This window comes from Trachypithecus francoisi, unplaced genomic scaffold (genome assembly GCF_009764315.1).
Source record: "Trachypithecus francoisi isolate TF-2019V2 unplaced genomic scaffold, Tfra_2.0 Lachesis_group6, whole genome shotgun sequence".
NCBI lineage: Eukaryota > Metazoa > Chordata > Mammalia > Primates > Cercopithecidae > Trachypithecus > Trachypithecus francoisi.
Window position 1 is genome coordinate 114441303 of NW_022681471.1, and position 23578 is coordinate 114464880.

The window sequence follows — 23578 nt, forward strand, 5'->3', positions numbered from 1 at the left end:
GGAAAGTCAGATTCACAAAGAAATCAGTATAAAACAATCTGGTAAATGTCGTTGTCAAAATATGTCCAGTATGTTTTAGGAACACAGAGAAGTAATTACTCTTGTGAGGGTGCCAGAGAGAGGTAGTAACACTTGAGTGAATCTGTAAAGGCAGAGGTTTGTTAGGCAAAGTCACTGCAGACAGAAAGGACAAAGGTAAGGTTAGGTGGGGTAAATTGCCCTGAGATCCAAGCATGAAGTACAAGGTGAGAAGTGAGAAGAAATGAAGGTGGAGATGTAGACAAAGGGAGATAACACAGGGCCTTGAGTGACATGTTAAGACACTTGGATATCTTTGGAGGTGATCTGTTAGAAGGTTAATTTTAGGCACGTGAGGAACAATAGACACAGATTTCCATTTGAGACCAACCACCCTGCCAACATCTTAGATGACTCCAATTTAAGAAAGATCATTCAGGAGACTTATAATAATCTAGGTTTGAGATCATGTGGGCCTGATTGAGAGATAAGGAGGAAGAGATGGATTTGAGAAATATTTAGAAAGCAAATCATACAGCTGAAAAGCAGTATGGTTTACCTCAAAATATGTGATATAGAGGCATTACTGTTCAAAATAGAACACAAACATTGGTCCTGGGTGCACCTGAGCTGTCATATTGAATGATACATGGCATACACAGAATTTTCTCAAAACTTGGGAAGTCTGCTAGACTTGTATTCACAGATGAACCTAGAAGCACAGCCCAAGGCAGGTATTGGAGATAAGAGACATCTCGGGCCAGATTTGTGAGCAGGCCTCCACTCCCTGATGAAAGAAAAGGCACCTGGAAAACGCCACCCCAAACAAGAAATAAGGTCAAGGCAGCTGAAATAACATAAAGTGAGCAAGTGTTGAAAAGTTCAGAAAATAACATGTTGAAATAAAGATTATTTTTCCCAAAATTACTGCTAATGCATTTGCACTCTGAATGACCTTATTTAAAACAAAGATTTTTAAAACTGCCAGATTGCCCTCCAACTAGAAGGCAAGATGAAGAGACATAATTTCCTATCCGTCTGTCCTTAGCAGGTGGGTACTGAGAAATATTCAGATTTGCAAATTGATTTTTCCCGCACCTATTAGTCATCAGTTGTAGAGAACTACGTGCTCGCAAACGAGACGTTCCTATAAGTCCTGCTCTTGCAAACGAAGCAGGGCATTCCCGATAAGTCCTGCTCTTGTAAACGAAGCAGGGTGTTCCTTCCTGTTTGCAGGGAGGACAAAGGAGCCAGCTGCAAATGGCAGACCCTGGGGGCTTGTTTATGTGTAAACATCTTGAAAATCCAGAAAGTTAGGGAAAGGTCAGAAAAACAACAATGTGTCTTGTGACCTGGCAACATTCCACAAACGACTGTATAAAATAAAGCAGAGCATGCCATTCTGGGCGGCCGCCATGTTTGTCTTGTCTTGTGTTGTCTTGTGTGTTCATTCCTTTGTTTAGGAAACACGCAGACCCCAACAATCAGTGCTAACACTTTCCTGTAGCATCTTAATGTCATACTAAATTCGACAGAACCAAGGAGTTAGAGTAGTGATTCTCAACCTTCACTGCACAGTTGAATCACCTGAGAGCTACAAAAAATAAAATACTAATGCCTGTAGCCCAACCTCACAGATTCTGATTTAATTGACCTGGCTTTGAATATCAGGATTTGTTTTCAATGTTAAAATTTGTAATTAGTAGAAAAATATTTCAGATATATATTGTAGGAATAATATACCACCAAGTGAGATTCATTTCAGGAATTCAATGTTGATATTCCTGAATATCAGGATTTTTTAAAACTCCTGGGGATACTGTTGTGCAACTAGGATTGAGAAACACTGAGTGGGACACTGGTCTCAAAATGGCCCTGGACTGGAAAAGAGGAGTAAGCACTCACTTTTTTATTCCTCAACAGTCCTGCAGAGTCTAAGTGCAGGGTGGTACTCACCTTTTTCATAGGCAAGCAGCCAGAAGACTTGAAATCTCTCTGATCAGTTTAGTTTATCCAGATGACCTTCTTCCCAGCTCCTTGAGTACCCTAGGTGTAAATTAAAGAGACAGACACACAGCATGTGTGATTTTCTCCAACAAGGAAGGGGTCTGTCAGTGAAATGGACATGTTTTCAAACACCAGAAGGGATCTCAGTGCTCTTCTCATTGCATATTGAAAGTCTAATAAAGAGCGCTGCTATATCTTGAAGAAATTACCTCATTGATTTTGGAAGGAAAAAATCATTGAAGATAAAATGTAATGAAAACACATAGAAATGTAAAGCGCTAAAACTAAATAAGGAAATATGTAAACACATTATGGCAGAGTGAGAAGGTTGAAGCTAAATATACCATTGATATCAGCGAGGATCGTGAAATTGAGGGATGATACATGTGATCACATGATATTAATGAAAATGCTGTTCAAATGATTGAATATTCACATTTCAGCGAGAAAGGTCTACCATGGGGGATAAAAGAGCCTAGGAATTCTAAGTCTACAGTGACTCTGAGTCGAAGCCAAATCAAAGAAAAAGGGCTAATTTTATGGAGTATATCACGCTATGCCAAACATTTGATTCCTGCAACAGACCTAGGAGGTAGATATTACTAATCCAATTTTGCAGATAGGTAAACTGACATCCCATGAGTATAAGTAAAGGGACAAAAACTTGTAACTTTTTGATAGTAAGACACAGTACACATGGTGGCTAAAAGTAGGGACTTAGGTGCTCCAATGCCCAAGTTCATAGTACAATTTCCCAGCTATTTGCTTACTCTTTCCCTACCTCAGTTTATTCATCTATAAAATAGGGATAACAATAATTTCTCCCTCATAGGGTTTTGTGAGGATTAAATTAGTTAATACCTATCCAACCACTTGGAAGGCTAAGACTGCTAAGGCTTAGAAGCATAAGCAGCATATTGTAAGTGTTACCTAAAATTATTATGGCCTGTTATCCTAAAGATAACAGGAAAAGGAATGTATTTCAAGGAGGAGGGCATACCTGTGATATAAACAAGAGAAGAAACAAAAAGTAGCCCAGAAACTCTGAGGAAATGCTAGAAAATTTAAATCATTTAGAAACAAAGGGAGAAAACTAAGCAGGGATAGCCATAGCCCAAAACACTAGGGGTAGAAGTAGCTCTTTACAAGAGAGAGTCAGAGAAACTCAGACCCAGAGGGGGCACCCACAAAGAGCAGGTGTGGGCCAAGAAGTAAGAATAGAGCTGGTCAATGATGGTGCTGCATTCAGAACAGCCAGGCCAGGCTGGGTGCCCTCCAGAATGTGGACAACACAGGGAAGAGATCTCCGAGATTTCTGACACCTAGCCAACTGTATTAGTCAAGTTTTCACACTGCTGACAAAGACATACCCAAGACTGGGCAATTTACAAAAGAAAGAGGTTTAATTGACTTACAGTTCCATGTGGCTTGGGAGGCCTCACAATCATGGTGGAAGCCAAGGAGGAGTAAGTCACATCTTACATGGATGGCAGCAGGCAAAAAGAGAGTTTGTGCAGGGGAACTCCTCTTTTTAAAACCAACATATCTCATGAGACTTATTCACTATTGCGAGAACAGCATGAGAAAGAACTGCCTCCATGATTCAATTACCTCCCACTGGGTCCCTCCCATGGTACATGGGAATTGTGGGAGTTACAATTCAAGATGATATTTGGGTAGGGACACAGAGCCAAACCATATCACCAGCCAACACTAAGAACTGAAGTCTGAATAAAGGAACATCCTGTCTGTCCTGAGCCCCTGATTTGGGTATAGAGGTCTAAGAGAAATGCAAAATAGAGTATGAGAGAAATCCAGATTCCCAAAACAGATGTGGAGAAAATAAACCCAACCAAGGCATTGCCTCCCAGCAGGAAAATAACTAAATTACTCCACTACCCAGTAAATCTCCCCTCATTTGGCAAAGGGAGGGCTCCCCACAGACAAGGCCACCTGACCAAGGCCCAAAACTACATGTGAATACTGGATGTCAGCAATGATATTCAACGAAAATATAATTTACTCCAAACTGACACCAGGAGTTACACAAAATCTAAGTAGAAAAAATTGAGAAAGTTGTCAACTAAGCACTAGGCTTAGATGACTTTACAGAGGAATAACACATCTAAAGAACAGATGACTTAAACACGATTTAAACACCTCACTGCATAAAAAAGCAAGAAAACTTCCCATATTCTTTTATAAACTAAGCCAATGTTGATATCAAAGCCCAACAAAGATTACGCAAGAAAGAAAACTAGATACTAATATCACATCTGATTTAGTAATGAAAAATTCTAAATGAAATATAGATATATGATGTTCAGCAGGACAATTCTCCATTGCCAATGAAGGTTTTATAATCTACCATATTAACTCATGTAATACTTCCTCTGTGCTAGCTTTTGTTCTAAGTGCTCTCTCTCTCTCTATATATATAATATGTACAATATATATGCATATATATATATATATAAATTCACTTAATCCTCAGTGAAGACCTATAAGATAGGCACTATTATATTATGAGTTATGGAAAAGGAAACAGAGGCATAAGAACCTTAGTGACCTCCTCAAGGTGACAGAGCTAAAGAGTAGCAGAGCTAGGATTTGAACATAGGCAAGGCAGCTCAGAGCCTGTGCACTTCTCCACATGCTATATTGCCTCTTGTTAAAAAATAATAAGGAAAATGTATATTGTCATCTGTATAGGTGCTGAAAAGACATTTGGTGAAAGTCAACCTCCATCAAGAATTATTTTTTCTTGGCTATTTTTTTATTGTGATAAAATATACATGATATAAGATTTACCATTTTAACCATTTTTAAGTGTACACTTCAGTGACATAAGCACATTCACGTGTTGTGCAGCCATCACCGCCATCCATCTCCAGAACTTTCATCAAGAATTTTTAAAAGTCAATGTCAAATATATCTATCCCACCATAATGGAGAACTAGAAACATTGTCATTAAAGTCTGAAACAAAGCCAGAGTGTCTACTATTCCTACAATTATTTACCATTGCTCTGGAGCACTGACAGCACAAAAACAGAGGAGAAAGTTAAATTAAAACTATAAAATTGCAAAATGTTTTTATTACCATCATTTGGAGCTGGTTTCAGGATATAGTTCTGAAATATGAAAGAATTAACTGCAAAACATTCATAATTAATAGTAGAATGCAAACATGTGACTAGGTCTGAAATTAATGTACACAAATAATCACCCCATTTACAAACCATAACCAATTAGAATAAATGAAAAAATACCACAATTTAAGGTAGTCTTACATACATGCAAAATACCTAGAAATAAACATAACAAAGTTGTAATAGAAAACTTTCAAATGCCAGTAGAAAGTGCAAAAGAAAGTTTGAAAAATGGAAAGACAAACCATATTCTATGATTAGTAGGTTGGTTATCATAAAAATGTCAAGTGTCCCTAAGTAATGTGATCTTGTAAGAATAACAACAGAAATTTTGTTCTCAACTCACAAGCAGAGTCTAAAGTTTATCTGGAAAAGAATAAGGCAAAATTATTTATAAAAACTCAGAAAATAGACACAAATAAGAAGGAGATAGCATTACTGGACATTAAAAGATGTTATAGAGATAAAAACCATTTAAATGATCAGTGGGGCACAATAGAAGTAGACCAACTACATATGAACATTCTTTTAGATAATGGTGATAGTTTATAACCACAGGGAAGAGGGGGACTGTTCTTAATTTTAGTTAGGCAGTTAGGTAGCCATCTAAACAATAAAATTGGACCCACACATCACATCTTATACCAAAATAAATTCCAACTTGAAAAAAAATTTTCATTTTAAAATTAAATAAAACTGAAAATTAATGGAATACCTTCATAATTTTAGGGAGAGGGTGGTCTTTCTAAATATTAAAAATCCTGAAGCTGTAAGAGAAAATACTGGGAAAATCTATAACCTAATTTTTTGTTTGAAGTCTGCTTAGCAGAAACCACCACAAGCAAAGCCAAAAGACAAATATCAACTTGGGAAGTTATCTGCAATTCATACTGTAAAATGCTAATTTCTTTAAAATGTAAAAATTTCCTACAAAACAAGACCAAAAAAAAAAGAAACCAATAGAAAAATAAGAAGGAATATCAACATACAGTTCACCGAAAAGAAATAGAAGTGGCTTTTAAACATATTTTAAAGACTCAGCCTCACTCATAATGAAAGAAAAGTGTAGCAAAATTATACTAATAATACTAGTTCTTCTATCAGATTGGCGATACTGAGAAGTTTGATAACATGGTCTACTGAGTGATGAGAAGAAAGTCGTTCTCTCATGATGTTGCTGCTGAGGGTGTGAACTGGTAAACTTTCATGGAGGTAGCCTGGAAATATTAATCAAAATTACAAATTTGCATTCCTACTGAGCCAACAGCACGACTTTGGGGAATTTACCGTATGGACATTTATACTCCCTTATTTATTGTGGCATTTTTTGTGATTACAAATGATTGGAAACACTCAAAACATTCAAAGAGGCATGGGTTAAATAAATTAAGGTACATCCATACAAAGCAATACTATACAGCTATAAAAATAATGTGGAAGTCGTTTAGGTGGTGATCTGAAAAAATCATCAAAACATAATGCTAAGTAAAAGAAAGCACACTGCCATTTGAAAAAAAATTAAAAAGGGGGAAGAGTATAGAAGAATTTTTGCTACTACATGTATGTTTAGTAGTGTATAAAATAACTCTGGAAGAATACATATGAGAGGGGTAGCAGTTACCTCTGGGACAGGAATTGGGTGGCAGAAACAGTAGTGAGGGAAATGAATTATCATAATTTCAGAATTCCAAGACTAAAAAAGAAATTAAAATAACTTTAAGAAACAGGAATTAAGCATTTAAAATTCTGAGGGAAAGTGATAGGAATGAAATTATGCTTAGCCATACTACAAGTGTAAGAACAAAATACATTTTCAGACACGCAAAAATGCAGATAATTTGCATACATCTGTATGAAAACTGCTTTACAAAAGTATTCTAGCAAAAAAAAAAAAAGAATATTATACATGAAAACTTGAGATAGAAGAAGCAATGGCAATTGACTGTAACCTGAAGAAGCACTGAAATTTGATGCTTGTAAAATCCTCTCAAGTTTGGTAGCATGGACATTTCTATAGGAAGAACTCCCTGTAGGAAAAATAGTCACATAAACCTAATACTGGAAGTGCTATTTTGTTTTAATATCTTAAAATTAATCTAAAAGCAAAGCCAAAGACAATTTTAGTTACAAAATAAAATTGCATAAATCTAGATTATGTAAAAACAAGAATTAACAAAATCAGGTGATATCAGCTGGTATGAGCCAAATTCCTCACCTTTCAGAGTGGGACAGTAACAGGCTATATATCAGTCTAATAAGTCAAGGAATGCAATTACATGCTTATTATTTAAAATAATACTATTTAACACCAGAAAAATACTTTTACAAAGGAATCCGTTCAAAGTGTTACCTCTGGGGAGAAGGGCTGGGAATTGTAGCAGGGGGAAAGGTAATTTTTCTTTTTCTTTTTTTTTTTTTTTTTTTTTGAGGCGGAGTCTCGCTCTGTCTCCCGGACTGGAGTGCAGTGGCCGGATCTCAGCTCACTGCAAGCTCGCCTCCCGGGTTTACGCCATTCTCCTGCCTCAGCCTCCGGAGTAGCTGGGACTACAGGCGCCCGCCACCTCGCCCAGCTAGTTTTTTTTTTTTTTTTTTTTGTATTTTTAGTAGAGAGGGGTTTCGAATTTTACTATGTGCAGTTTTAAAATACCATATGAAAAATAAAAAGGGGGTGAGGAGAGGGAGTAACTTGTTCAAAACCATTATACATGTATTAAGTGATGGAGCTGCATTCCAACCCAGATTCATTAAAGTAAAAAGTCTGGTTCTCAAATTTAGGCAGGCATCAGAGTCCCTTGTCAGTTTGCTAAAACACAGATTGCTGAACCCCACTCCTGGAGTTTCTGATTCAGTACATCCAGGATGGTGCCCAAGAACCTGCATTTCTAATGAGTTCCCAAGTGATGGCGATGGTGCTGGTCCAAGAACCAACTTTGAGAACTACACACTATACTATATATAACCTCTATCTGTGAGGTCACCAACTTGGAAAAATAATTATTTTTAATGTATCACTAGTTTTGACCACAGTGCTTTGGTTATTGTCTTTTTGGGCTAGAAGAGGAATGTGGAGTTGGTTTTTCTATTTCTGCCTCCACAGCACACCAGAGAAAAGAAAATCTTTGAATCAACCTATTATTTAAGTGACTTCTCCCACCAGGAAAGAGAACTCTATGTCCAACTGCCTTCAATTTCTGCATTTCTGCTTATGAGACCTATGTAACCTCAGGCCCACAAGTGAGACCTTACCCAACAGACCGAGAAAAAGAAAAGAAAGAAATTATCTCAGGATTAACATGTGTTCACACATATTCAGTGACTGGCAAGTAATAGTTACCATGTCACTATGGAAATCCCTGTGCAATCTTAACAGCACACTGAATGGTTTGGAGGAAGCTTCTGTTTAAGGAGTTGAGTTGAAAACTTAATTTAAATGATATAAAACCGCAGTGTTATCATCGCAGCCCTGCAGAAAGCAGACGATAGAAAACATCACAATTTTACAAATATGATATCTGTCTTAAGCCCTTATCCCTTCTCTTATGTCCACACATTTCTCTTTATTTTTTTCAATTTTTATTTCAATTGATTTTGGGGGAACAGGTGGTGTTTGGTTACATGAATAATTTCTTTAGTGGTGATTTCTGAGATTTTGGTGCACCCATCACCCGAGCAGTGTACACTGTACCCAATGTATAGTCTTTCATCCCTCGCCACCCCCCATCCTTTCCCTGAGTCCCCAAAGTCCAATGTATCATTCTTATGCCTTTTTGTCCTCATAGCTTAGCTCCCATATTGAATGAGAACATACAATGTTTGGTTTTTCATTCCCGAGTTACTTCACTTAGAATAATAGTCTCCAATTCCATCCAGTTTGCTGTGAATGCTATTATTTCATTCCTTTTTATGGCTGAGTAGTATTCCATGGTGTGTGTGTGTGTGTGTGTGTGTATGTATGTGTATGTATGTGTGTGTGTATATATAATGTGTATATGTATATGTATATATAATATTTTCATATACCATATATATCATATTTTCTTTATCTACTCATTGATTGATGGGCATTTGGGCTGGTTCCATATTTTTACAATTGCAAATTATGCTGCTATAAACATGCATGTGCAAGTATCTTTTTCGTATAATGACTTATTTTCTTCTGGATAGATACCTAGTAGTGAGATTGGTGGATCAAATGGCAGATCTGTTTTTAGTTCTTTGAGGATGCTCCACACTGTTTTCCATAGTGGTTGTACCAGTTTACATTCCCATCAGCCGTGTAGAAGTGTTCCCTTTTCACTACATCCATGCCAACATCTATTAGTTTTTTATTTTTTTGATTATGGCCATTCTTACAGGAGTAAGGTGGTATAGCATTTTGGTTTTGATTTGCATTTCCCTGATCATTAATGATATTGAGCATTTTTTCATATGTTTGATGGCCACTTGTATATCTTCTTTTGAGAATTGTCTATTCACGTCCTTAGCCCACTTTTTGATGGGATCATTTGTTTTTTTCTTGTTAATTTGTTTGTGTACCTTGTAGATTCTGGATATTAGTCCTTTGTCAGATGTATAGGTTGTGAAGATTTTCTCCCACTCTATGGGTTGTCTGTTTACTCTGCTGATTATTTCTTTTGCTGTGCAGAAGCTTTTAAGTTTAATTAAGTCCCATCTATTTATCTTTTTGTTACATTTGCTTTTGGGTTCTTGGTCATGAATTATTTGCCTAAGTCAATGTCTAGATGGGTTTTTCTGATGTCGTCTTCTAGAATCCTATGGTTTCAGGCCTTAGATTTAAGTCTCTGATCCATCTTGAGTTGATTTTTGTATAAGGTGAGAGATGAGGTTCCAGTTCTATTCTTCTACATGTGTCTTGCCAATTATCCCTGCACCATTTGTTGAATAGGGTGTCCTTCCCCTGATGTTATGTTTTTGTTTGCTCTGTTGAAGATCAGTTAGCTGTAATTATTTGGGTTTATTTCTGGATTCTCTATTCTCTTCCATTGGTCTATGTGCCAATTTTTATAGCAGTATCATGCTGTTTTGGTGACTATGGCCTTATAGGACAGCTTGAAGTTGAGTAATGTGATGCCTCCAGATTTTTTCTTTTTGCTTAGTCTTGCTTTGGCTATGCGGGCTCTTTTTTGGTTCCATTTGAATTTTAGAATTGTTTTTTCTAATTCTCTGAAGAATGATGGTGATATTTTGCTGAGAATTGCATTGAATTTGTAGATTGCTTTTGGCAGTGTGATCATTTTTGCAATATTGATTCTACCCATCCATGAGCATGGGATGTGTTTTCATTTGTTTGTGTCATCTATGATTTCTTTCAGCAGTGTTTTGTAGTTTTCCTTGTAGAGGTCTTTCACCTCCTTGGTTAGGTATATTCATAAGTATTTTATTTTATTTTTCTTTTGCAGTTATTGTGAAAGGGGTTGAGTTCTTGATGTGATTCTCAGCCTGGTCACTGTTGGTGTATAGCAGAGCTACTGACTTCTGTACATTAATTTTGTATCCTGAAACTTTGCTGAATTCACTTACCCATTGTAGGAGCTTTTTGGATAAGTCATCTAGGTATATGATCATATTATCAGCAAACAGCGACAGTTTGACTTCCTTTTTACCACTAGGTGCCTTTTATTTCTTTCTCTTGTCTGATTGTTCTGGCTAGAAATTCCAATACTATGTTGAACAGAAGTGGTTGGAGTAGGCCGGGCGCGGTGGCTCAAGCCTGTAATCCCAGCACTTTGGGAGGCCGAGACGGGCGGATCACGAGGTCAGGAGATCGAGACCATCCTGGCTAACACGGTGAAACCCCGTCTCTACTAAAAAATACAAAAAACTAGCCGGGCGAGGTGGCAGGCGCCTGTAGTCCCAGCTACTCAGGAGGCTGAGGCAGGGGAATGGCGTGAACGTGGGAGGCGGAGCTTGCAGTGAGCTGAGATCCGGCCACTGCACTCCAGCCCGGGCGACAGAGTGAGACTCCGTCTCAAAAAAAAAAAAAAAAAAAAGAAGTGGTTAGAGTGGGCATCCTTGTCTTGTTCCAGTTCTCAGGGGGAATGCTTACAACTTTTCCCCATTGAGTATAATGTTGGCTGTGGTTTTTCATAGAGGCTTTTATTACCTTAGGCTATGTCCCTTCTATGCTGATTTTGCTGAAGGTTTTAATCATAAAGGGTGCTGGATTTTGTCAAATGCTTTTTCTGCATCTATTGAGATGATCATGTGATTTTTGTTTTTAATTCTATTTATGTGGCGTATCACATTTATTGACTTATGTATTTTAAGCCATCCCTGCATCCCTGGTATGAAACCCACTTGATCATGGTGGCTAATCTTTTTGATATGCTGTTGGATTTGGTTCACTAGTATTTTGTTGAGGATTTTTGCATCTATGTTCATCAGGGATATTGGTCTGTAGTTTTCTTTTTTTGTTATGTCCTTGCCTGGTTTTGGTATTAGGGTGATGCTAGCTTCATGGAGTGATTTAGGGAGGATTCCCTCTTTCTCTGTTTTGGAATAGTGTCAATAGGATTGGTACCAATTATTCTTTGAATGTCTGATAGAATTCAGTGGTGAATCCACCTGGTCCTTGACTTTCTTGTTGTTGTTGGCATTTTTTAAATTACCATTTCTATCTCACTGCTTGTTACTGGTCTGTTCAGAGATTCTATACCTTCCTAATTTAATCTAGGAGGGTTGTAAATTTCCAGAAATTTATTCATCTCCTCTAGGTTTTCTAGTTTATGCATGTAAAGGTGCTCATAGTAGCCTTGAATAATCTTTTGTATTTCTGTGGTATCAGTTGTAATATCTCTCATGTCTTTTCTAATTGAGCTTATTTGGACGTTCTCTCTTCTTTTCTTGGTTAATCTTGCTAACGGTCTATCAATTTTACTTATCTTTCAAAGAACCAGCTTTTGTTTCATTTACCTTTCGTATTTTTTGTTTGTTTGTTTCAATTTCATTTAGTTCTTCTCTGATCTTTGCTATCTCTTTTGTTCTGCTGGGTTTGGGTTTGGATTGTCCTTGTTTCTCCAGTTCTGTGAGGTGTGACCTTAGATTGTCTATTTGTGTGCTTTCAGATTTTTTGATGTAGGTGTTTATTGCTAGGAAATTTTCTCTTTGTACCACTTTTGCTGTATCCCAGAGGTTTTGATAGGTTGTGCCACTAATATCATTCAGTACAAATAATTTTTAAATTTCCTCTTGATTTCACTGTTGACCCAACAATCATTCAGGAGCACGCTATTTAACTTCCATGTATTTGCCTGGTTCTGAGGGTTCTTTTTGGAATTGATTTCCAATTTTATTCCACTGTGGTCTGAGAGAGTACTTGATATAATTTCAATTTTCTTAAATTTACTGAGACTTGTTTTGTGGCCTATCATATAGTCTATCCTGGAGAATGTTCCATGTGCTGATGAATAGAATGTATGTTCTGCAGTTATTGGGTAGAATGTTTTATAAATATCTGCTAGTTCCATTTGTTGTAGGGTACAGTCCATTGTTTCTTTGTTGACTTTCTGTCCTGATGACCTCTCTAGTGCTGTCAGTGGAGTATTAAAGTCCCCCACTATTATTGTGTTGACATCTATCTCATTTCTTACATCTAGTAGTAATTGTTTTACAAATTGGGGAGCTCCAGTGTTAGGTGCATTTATGTTTAGGATTGTGATATCTTCCTGTTGGACTAGTCCTTTTATCATTATATAATGTCCTTCTTTGTCTTTTTTAACTTCTGTTGCTTTAAAGTTTCTTTCTTTTTTTTTTTCCAATGTAAGAATAGCTACTCCCGGCTGGGCGCAGTGGCTCACACCTGTAATCCCAGCACTTTGGGAGGCCAAGATAGGCGGATCACGAGGTCAGGAGATCGAGACCATCCTGGCTAACACGGTGAAACCCCATCTCTACTAAAAATACAAAAAAAAAAAGCCGGGTGTGGTGGCAGGTGCCTGTAGTCCCAGCTACTTGGGAGGCTGAGGCAGGAGAATGGTGTGAACATGGGAGGCGGAGCTTGCAGTGAGCTGAGATTGCACCACTGCACTCCAGCCTGGGTGACAGAGCAAGACTCTATCTCAAAACAAAACAAAACAAAAAAATAATAGCTACTCCTGCTCGCTTTTAGTGTCCATTTGCATGGAAAACCCTTTCTACCCCTTTACCTTAAGTTTATGTGAGTCCTTATGTGTTAGATGTGTCTCCTGAAGACAGCAGAAACTTGGTTGGTGAATTCTTATCCATTCTGCTATTTCATATCTTTTAAGTGGAGCATTTAGGCCATTACATTCACTGTTACTATGAGATGTGAGGTGCTATTCTATTCACTGTGCTATTTTTTGCCTAAATACCTTGTATTTTTTGTTTTTTATAGTATAGTATAGTATAGTATAGTATAGTATAGTATAATACAGTATAGTGTTATTGTTATATAGGTCAATGAGATTTATGCTTTAAGGAGGTTCTATTTTGGTGTATTTCAAGGATTTGTTTCAAGATTTAGAGCTCATTTCAGCAGTTCTTGTAGTGCTGGCTTGGTAGTGGCAAATTCTCTCAGGATTTGTTTGTCTGGAAAAGACTGTATCTCTCCTTCATTTATGAAGCTTAGTTTCATTGGATACAAAATTCTTGGTTAATAATTGTTTTATTTAAGGAGGCTAAAAGTAGGACCCCAATTGCTTCTAGCTTGTAGAGTTTCTGCTGAGAAATCTGCTGTTAATCTGATAGGTTTTCCTTTATAGGTTACCTGATGCTTTTGCCTCACAGCTCTTAAGATACTTTCCTTGGTCTTGATTTTAGATAACCTGATGACTATGTGCCTGGGCAATGATCATTTTGTGATGAATTTCCCAGGTGTTCTTTGAGCTTCTTGTATTTGAATGTCTAGATCTCTAGCAAGGCCAGGGAAGTTTTCTTCAATTATTCCCTCAAATACATTTTCCAAACTTTTAGATTTCTCTTCTTCCTTGGGAACTCCAATTATTCCTAGGTTTGGATGTTTAACATAGTCCCAAACTTCTTGGAGGCTTTGTTCATTTCTTTTTATTCTTTTTTTCTTTGTCTTTGACAGATTGGATTAATTCAAAAGCCTTGTCTTCAAGCTCTGAGATTATTTCTTCTGCTTGTTCAATTCTATTGCTGAGGCTTTCCAATTCATTTCACATTTCTCTAAGTGTGTCCTTGATTTCCAGAAGTTGTGATTGCTTTTTATTTATGCTATCTATTTTACTGAAGAACTTTGCTTTCACATCCTGTATCATGTTTTTGATTTATTTAAGTTGGACTTCACCTTTCCCTGATGCCTCCTTGATTAGCTTAATAATCAGCTTTCTGAATTCTTTTTCTGGCAATTCAGAGATTTCATCTTGGTTTGGATCCATTGCTGGTGAACTGGTATGATCTTTTGGGGGTGTTAAATAACCTTGTTTCATCATATTACCATAATTATTTTCTCTGATTCCTTCTGATTTGGGTAGACTATGTCAGAGGGAAGATCTGGGATTCAAGGGCTGCTGTTCAGATTCTTTTGTCCCATGGGGTGTTCCCTTGATGTGGTGTTCTCCCACTTCCCCTAGGAATGGGGCTTCTTGAGAGGTGAGCTGTAGTGATTGTTTTTGCTCTTCTGGGTCTAGCCACCCAGTGGAGCTACCGGGCTCCATGCTGGTACTGGGGAGTGTCTGCAGAGTCCTGTGATGTGATCTGTCTTCAGGTCTTGCGGCTATAGATATCAGCACCTGCTCCTGTGGAGCTGGCAGGGGAGTGAGGTGGAATCTGTGAGGGTCCTTTGTTGTGTTTTTGTTTAGTGTGCTGGTTTTGTGTTGATTGGCCTCCAGCCAGGAGGTGGCACTTTCAAGAGTGCATCAGCTGTGGTCCTATAGGGAGGATGCCCTAGGGACACCTGGTTAAGTATTCAGGTTTCTCAGGTGGTGGGCAGGGCCATAGAGCTCCCAAGAGTTTATGACGTTTGTCTTCACCTACCAGGGTAGGTAGAGAAGGATCACCAGATGGGGGCCCGGAATAGGCATGTCTGAGCTCAGCCTCTCTTTGGGCGGGGCTTGCTGCAACTGCTGTGGGGCATGGGGGTATGGTTCCCAGTCCAGTGGAATTATACTCTCAAGGGCATTATGGTTGCCTCTACTGGGTCATACAGGTCACCAGGGAAGTGGGGGAAAGCCTGGAGTCCACAAGCCTCACCCTGCTCCCTTGCAGCCCACAGTCCTACTGGCTCCCTTGCAGCCCACGGCCTACTGGCCGTGCCCTCCCCAACAGCACTGAGTCTATTTCCAGGCAGCTGGTGACCAAGGCTGAGAACCTGCACCAGATTACGAGCCTCCCTGTTGAGAAAGCAAGCTGACTCACAGTTTTTTAGTGTCTCAGGGAGCCTGCAGTGGTGATCCAGTTCCTTCAAGGGATCTGTGGATTTTCCAGGCTTTCCTGGTATACTCCTACAATAGTTCTTGGAGCAAAAGTTCACACTGTGAATCTCCACATGCTGCCCTGTCCGTCTGAGTGAGAGCTACAAGCTAGTCCTGCCCCCTATCCACCATCTTCCTGTTTAAGCCTCCACATTTGTCTTTAAATAATTCGGCATTTTGGTCACTGATTTTTTTGTTATATATATCGTCACCTTCCTGTGAAAAATATTACCCTTCACAACAGTTCACATCAGAAAAACAAATGCTTTCATCTTCAGTAAAACATATTGTAAATTACTGAATTTGGAAGCCTTGCCTTTAAAAGTGGGGCATGTAAAATGTTGTTGGCAGTTTAGTAAAGATTAGTTCAGCATGTTTATTCTGATTAGCAACAAGGGCTTCACAAACATTAAGACATGGAATGCCAATAAATCAATTACTCTATAGGAGCAAATCAGAAGGTACATTAACTTCCTTGAACCACTAGGCTACCAATTAGTAACAGACTGCCTCTTTGTGCTTATTGGTGACCCACAGGAGATAATGTCACCCCTGAGGTGTTTAATACATTCCCAGGGTGGGATCCAACAAATCATCATCATTGTTATTTATTAGAATTATAAAATTGCCCCTTTCCTAGTCCTACACATCAGGGAGCCAGTGCAAAACTAAAGTGTTTGCAAATAAGTAAATTGAAATTACAAAAAGTAATTGATGGTATTTTTGTAGTTTATTAGTTAAGGTAATGCTAGCTGCTGATAACAAGAATAAGTAAAATGGCTTAGATGCTATGGAAGTCATTTTTCAAAAATCTGTGTTCTAAAAGAGCTGCCCCTAATCAACAGGTGGTTGTCTTCTGTGATGGTTAATTTTGTGTCAACTTGGCTAAACCAAAGTGCCCAGATGTTGGTCAAATACTAGTCTAGACGCTGCTGTAAAGGCATTTGTAAGATGAGATTAATATTTAAATCAGGAGACTTTGAATAAAGCATATTATGCTCCATAACATAAGTGGGCCTCACTCAATTAGTTGAAAGCCTTAAGAGAAAAAAACTGACTTCCCCCAAGAAAGAGGGAATTCTACTGCAGACTGCCCTTGTACTTGAGCTGCAACATCAACTCTTTCCTGGGTCTCCAGCCTGCTGGCCTACCTCAGCAAGTTTTGGACTGTCAGTCTCCACAAATGTATGAGCCAATTTCTTAAAATCAATCAATAAATAAATGAATAAATAGATCTCTTCCAAATACATACATATGTGTGTGCATATATAAATATATAGAGAGACATATGTATATATTTGTGTATATATACATCTATATGTATATACACGCACACACATACATGTATACACACACATATCCTATTGGTTCTGTTCTCTGAAGAACATAACTAATATAATAGATCTTCCAAGACATGATTCAGGAACCAAGGCTCCTTCTATCCTGTGGCTCTGTCATCTTCAGTATGTGACTCTCAAGATTTCTATGGTTGTCTACCCTGTGACAGAAAGAGAAAGAGCATGGAGGAATGTATATAGGAATTGTTCACAGGCTACCCTGCTCATATTTCATTGACTAGAAGTCACATAACTACTCCTATCTGCAAAGTATGCTGGAAAATGTAGCCTACTTGTATGCTTGGGAAGGAAAAGAGGACATGGATTTTGGTGAGCAACTAACACTGCCTTGCTGGCTACTATCTTTTGAATGAATTTTACCATCCCCACACTGAATTCCATTACAAATGAGTGCCATCTAAAGATACACAGATCTAATAAATACCAAAAATCACGCTTTAGACAATAGGTTTTCACCCTCAGAAGTGCATCAGTCCCCAGGAGGGTAGTCTGGGTGCCATTTTTTGAGGATCATTCACCACCTTGCCATATGTTGCTAACATTTCTCATCTATCATGCCCAATCTCTTCTCCAAAGACTAAGACAACTTCCTGAAAGAAAAATATGAGAATGCCCTCACCCTAGTCTGCTCCAAGACAAGGACCTCTCTTTTACCTCGCCATTATATTCACCATTTCTTCCCTGCAATCAACTATAAATTTGATGACATAGAAATAATTCCATCAATATTTTTTGAAAAACAAGAAAATAAATGAATGAATGACAAGATTCCTTAAATTAAGTAATTATATATTTAGGATCCAGTTTAAATTCCAGAAATTCTCTACAAATTTGTTATTACTTTATGGAGAAGGAAATTATATTCTTAAAAAGTCAGTATTTTGTTTAAGGCCATATAACTAATTATCAACAGAGTTCAGAAAAGAAAGTTTCCCAATTCCCAGCCCACTGGGTATAGTTTGGAAGCCTTGCCTTTAAAAGTGGGGCATGTAAAATGTTGTTGGCAGTTTAGTAAAGATTAGTTCAGCATGTTTATTCTGATTAGCAACAAGGGCTTCACAAACATTAAGACATGGAATGCCAATAAATCAATTACTCTATAGGAGCAAATCACTTTAGAAGGTGCATTAACTTCCTTGAACCACTAGGCTACCAATTAGTAACAGACTGCCTCTTTGTGCTTATTGGTGACCCACAGGAGATAATGTCACCCCGAGGTGTTTAATACATTCCCAGGGTGGGATCCAACAAATCATCATTGTTATTTATTAGAATTATAAATTGCCCCTTTCCTAGTCCTACAGTATAGTATAGTGGTTCTAGGCAGAAAATTACAGACAACATATCAATTATATCCTCATATAAATAATCACATACTTAAATGTTATATCATCATATAATTATTAGTGATTCATATAAATTATTGTCTAGTAGGAGGATATATCAAAACATCTATTTATGTTTACCCCCAAAAATCTTTATGCCCAAAGCCATCTATCTCTTGGTATGCCAACTACCTCTGTGTTCTATTTGGTATTGTGTCCTTTTTGGCCACTGTTTCACCCAGGTCCCACCTTGTCTTCTTCATGCCATTCTTCTCCGTAGATCTTTACATGACTCCCAATCTGTGTAACTGCTCCTGGCAGAGCTAAAACATCAGAAGAGAGGGATAATGAAAAGGGGCAGGTAATGTCTGCTCAAATGTGCATCACCAAGTGGAGGTTAATCTGACCATGTTCTCACCTTCAGACAATCCATCTCAGTCAGATTCTCTGCTTTTCCAAATTCCCAGTGAATCATTTTTCTCATTCATTGGGGAAGAAACCAAAAGTGCCCCTGTGCGTGATAAGGAAATATATGATCAGGGTGTTAGAAGTTTGTGTTCATTTGTTCTTGTATTGTCAAAGAGTGGTGATGATAGGATTCATTACCCACTGACTGAAGAGCCCTTGGGCCCTGAATAACCAGCAGTGATTCCCAGGGAGTATGCTGTGGTCTTGGACTCTGAAACATGCTGGCTTCAGGGGTGACCCATCACATTCCCAGCTTTGGTGGCTACAGTGAAAGTCTCCTTCCATTTGAGAACAGCAGAGGAAAAAGTAAAGGGGGCTTTTTCTTGTACCCTAGGTACCAGCTCATCCACAGTGGAGTAGAGCAACAAGTAGGCTCTTGGGTCTTCAAGTCCAGGCCTAGATTCTTGGACAGCATTTCTGGACCTGCCCTGGGAAAAAGAGGGGCTCACTTCCCTGAAGGGGAGTCCCAGGCCTGGTAGCATTCAGCACAAGCTGACAAAAGAGCCTTTTGACTTTAAGTGAATACTGGCAGACGCCTGCCGGAAGCCCCCTTAAACCAGTGGTGGTGGTGGCCACAGCGAGAGGCTCTTCTGCCTATGGAAAGGGAGGGAAGAAAGGGAAAGACGTTATTGTGATCTGAGGGCCAGCTTAGCCACAGTAGACTAGAACATCAGGTAAATTACTAAGGTTTTTTATTGTAATCCCTGGCTCCCAGACAGCATCTCTGGACATGCCCAGAGCCTGGGGGAAACTCGCTGCCCTGAAGGGAAGAGCCTTGGGCAAGACCCAGAGCTGTGGTGGCTTCAGGTCTGACCCAGCACAGTCCCAGTGGTGGTGACAATAGGGGTGCCTGCATCACCACACCCCCAGTTCAAGGTAGCTCAGCACAGAGAGACTCCATTTGTTAGGGAGAAAGTAAGGGAAAATAACAAGACCCTCTGCCTAGCAATCCAGAGAATTCTTTCAGATTTTATCAAAGACCACCAAGGTGGTACCTCTGGAAGTCTGCAAAAGCCACAGTATTATTGGGCTTGGGGCCTAAGTCTCTTTGAATACCAGGAAAGCCTTCCCAAGAACGACAGGCACAAAAAGCCCAGACTGTGAAGTCTACAATAAATACCTAACTCTTCAATGCCCAAACACTGACATACACCTACAAGCATCAACACCATCCAGGAAAACATGAACTCAAGAAATTAACTAAGTAAGGCACCAGGGACCCAGTCATGGAGAAGCAGAGATATATGACCTTTCAGACAGAGAATTCAAAATAAGTGTTTTGAGGAAACTCAAAGAATTCAAGATAACACAGAGAAGGAATTCAGAATTCTATCAGATAAATTTAACAATCAGATTAAAATAATTAAAAGGAATCAAGCAGAAATTCTAGAGTTGAAAAATGCAATTCACTTGCTTAAGAATGCATCCGAGTCTCTTAATAGTGGAATTGTTCAAGCAGAAGAATTAGTGAGCTTGAAGACAGGCTATTTGAAAATACACAGTCAGAAGAGACCAAAGAAAAGAGAATAAAAAGCAATGAACCATGCCTACAATATCTAGAAAATAGGCTCAAAAGGACAAATTTAAGAGTTATTGGCCTTAAAGATGAGCTACAGAAAGAGATAGGGGCAGAAAGTGTATTCAAAGGGATAATATCATAGAACATCCCAAACCTAGAGAAAGACATTAATATCCAAGTACAAGAAGGTTAGAGAACACCAAACAGATTTAACCCAAAGAAGGCTACCTCAAGGCATTTAATAATCAAACTCCCAAATGTCAAGGATAAAGAAAGGATCCTAAAAGCAGCAAGAGAAAAGAAAGCTATCCTAAGCAAAAAGAACAAAACTGGAAGAATCACATTACCTGACTTCAAATTATACTACAGAGCTATAGTAACCAAAAACAGCATGGTACTGGCATAAAAACAGACACACTGACCAATGGAACAGAATAAAGAACCCAGAAACAAATCCACACACCTACACTGAATTCATTTTTGACAAAGGTGTCAAGAACCTACATCAGGGAAAAGATAGTCTCTTCAATAAATGGGCTGGGAAAACTAGATATCCATACACAGAAGAATGAAATTAGACCCCTATCTCTTGTCATATAAAAAATCAAATCAAAGTGGATTAAAGACTTAAGACCTCAAACTATGAAACTACTAAAAGAAAATACCGGGGTAACTCTGCAGGATATTGGTCTGGGCAAAATCTTCTTGAATCATACCCCACAGGCACAAGCAACCAAAGCAAAAATGGACAAATGGGATCATATGAAGTTAAAAAGCTTTTGCACAGCAAATGAAACATTCAACAAGGTGAAAAGTCAACCCACAAAATGGAAGAAAATATTTGCGAACTACCCATCTGACAAGTGACTAATAACCAGATTATATATGGAGCTCAAACAACTCTGTAAGAAAAAAGTCTAATAGTACGATTTTAAATGGGGAAAATATATGAATAGTCACTTCTCAAAAGAAGACACAGAAATGGCAAACAGTTATATAAAAAGGTGTTCAGCATCACTGATCATCAGAGAAATGCAAATGAAAACTACAATGAGATAGCATCTCACCCCAGTTAAAATGTCTTATTCCAAAAGACAGGCAATAGCAAATGCTGGCAAGGATGTGGAGAAAAGGGAACCCTTGTACACTGTTTGTGAGAATGAAAATTAGTACAACCATTATGCAGAATAATTTAGAAGTTCCTCCAAAAACTAAAAATTGAGCTACTGTATGATTGAGTAATCCCACTGCTGGGTTTATATCCAAAAGAAGGGAAATCAGTATATTGAAGAGATATCTGCATTCCCATGTTTATTGCAGCACTGTTCAAAATAGCCAAGATTTGGAAGTAACCTAAGTGTCCATCAACAGATGAATGGATAAAGAAAATATGGTACTTTTACACAATGGAGTAATATTCAGTAATAAAAAAGAATGTGATCTTGTCATTTGCAACAACATGGATGGAACTGGAGGTCATTATGTTAAGTGACATAAGGTAGGGACTGAAAGACAAAAATCACATGCTGTCACTATTTGTGGGATCTAAAAATCAAAACAGGAATTCATGGAGATAGAGAATAGAAGGATGATTACCAGAGGCTGGGAGGGAAATTGGTGGTGGTGGGAAGGACAGGTGATGGTTAAGGTGTCAAAAAAAATAGAATGAATGAATGAGACCTAGTATTTCACAGCACAACAGGGAGACTATAGTCCATAATAATTTAAGTTTAGATTTAAAAATAACTAAAAGAGTATATAATTGGATTGTTTGTAATACAAAGGAGAAATGCCTGAATGGATGGATATCCAATTTTGCATGATGTGATTATTATACACTGCATACCTGTACCAAAATATCTTATGGACCCCATAAACATACACACCTACTTTGTACCCACAACAATTAAAAATCAAAATATCAAAAAAAAAAAGAGTGGTGATGATAATGACAGCCAGGCTATTTACAATGGCTCACACCTGTAATCTTGGCTACTTGCTGGGCTGAGCCCAGGAGTTCAAAAATAGCTTGAGCTATGTCAAAATAATAATAATAATAACAATTAGTATTTTTTGAGAACTTGCTATCAGCCAGGCACTGATGAATTGCATTGACACACAACGTAGTCTCTTGGAATCACCCAATGCTGTGTATTTGCTGATTGGAGACAAAGGGACAGTCACTGAGGCAGAAGACAGAAAACATTGTGAGGGAGGAAGCAAGAAAGAGAAACCAAGGAAGCTAGACTTTTTAACAGCCTGCTTTCATGGGAACTAATCCATCCCCAGGAAAGCAAGAACTCACTTCTGTGTGAGGTCATTGATCTGTTCATGAGAGATTTGCCCCCATGACTCAAACATCACCAACTAGGCCCCACCTCCCTCCCACAGTGGGAATCAAATTCCTTTTCTTCCTTTCTTTCTTCCTTTCTTCCTTTCTTTCTTTCTTTCTTTCTTTCTTTCTTTCTTTCTTTGTTTCTTTCCTTCTTTCTTTCTTTCTTTTTTTTCACAGAGTTTTGCTCTTGTTGCCCAAGCTGGAGTGCAATGGCGCAATCTCTGCTCACCCCAACCACCGCCTCCTGAGTTCAAGCAATTCTCCTGCCTCAGTCTCCTGAGTAGCTGGGATTACAGGCATGTAGCACGACGCCTGGCTAATTTTGTATTTTTAATAGAGATGGGGTTTCTCCATGTTGGCTAGGCTGGTCTCGAACTCCCGACCTCAGGTGATCTGCCCGCCTCAGCCTCCCAAAGTGCTGGGATTACAGGTGTGAGCCACCGCGCCCAGCCAGGGAATCAAATTTCAACATGAGTTTTGGTGGGGACAAACTATGTGCCAATGTATCCCAGGTGCCACAGCAAATTGATAGAGGCACCATGGGATATTTTTAATTTTCTTGTGAAACATTGTGGCATCTATCAGATACCATGTGAACTACTAGCTTGAGATAATTTGGTTTCATCATCAGATTGTTACATTCTTTTCGATGATGTCATAGTTTTCAGGCTGGATTTTTAGCATTTGCTATCATAAAGAGCAAGTACCACATGAAAATCAATGTGAAATAAGAAACCCAGGGCTCCCTCTGATATGTACTTTACCCCCAGAAGCAGCAGCCCTGTGGACCCAACTGAGATATGCTCAGAAACTAACCCAGTGTGGCCTCTTTTATGCCTACCGATTCTTTCCTAACATCCACTTATATCAAAAAGATATATGAAGACCATCTGAGCTGATGCCTACTGGCTACAGACAAATGCAAATAATGAAAGTAATGAGCCTCCCAGAGGTCTCAAAGATCATATCTCTGATCAAAACC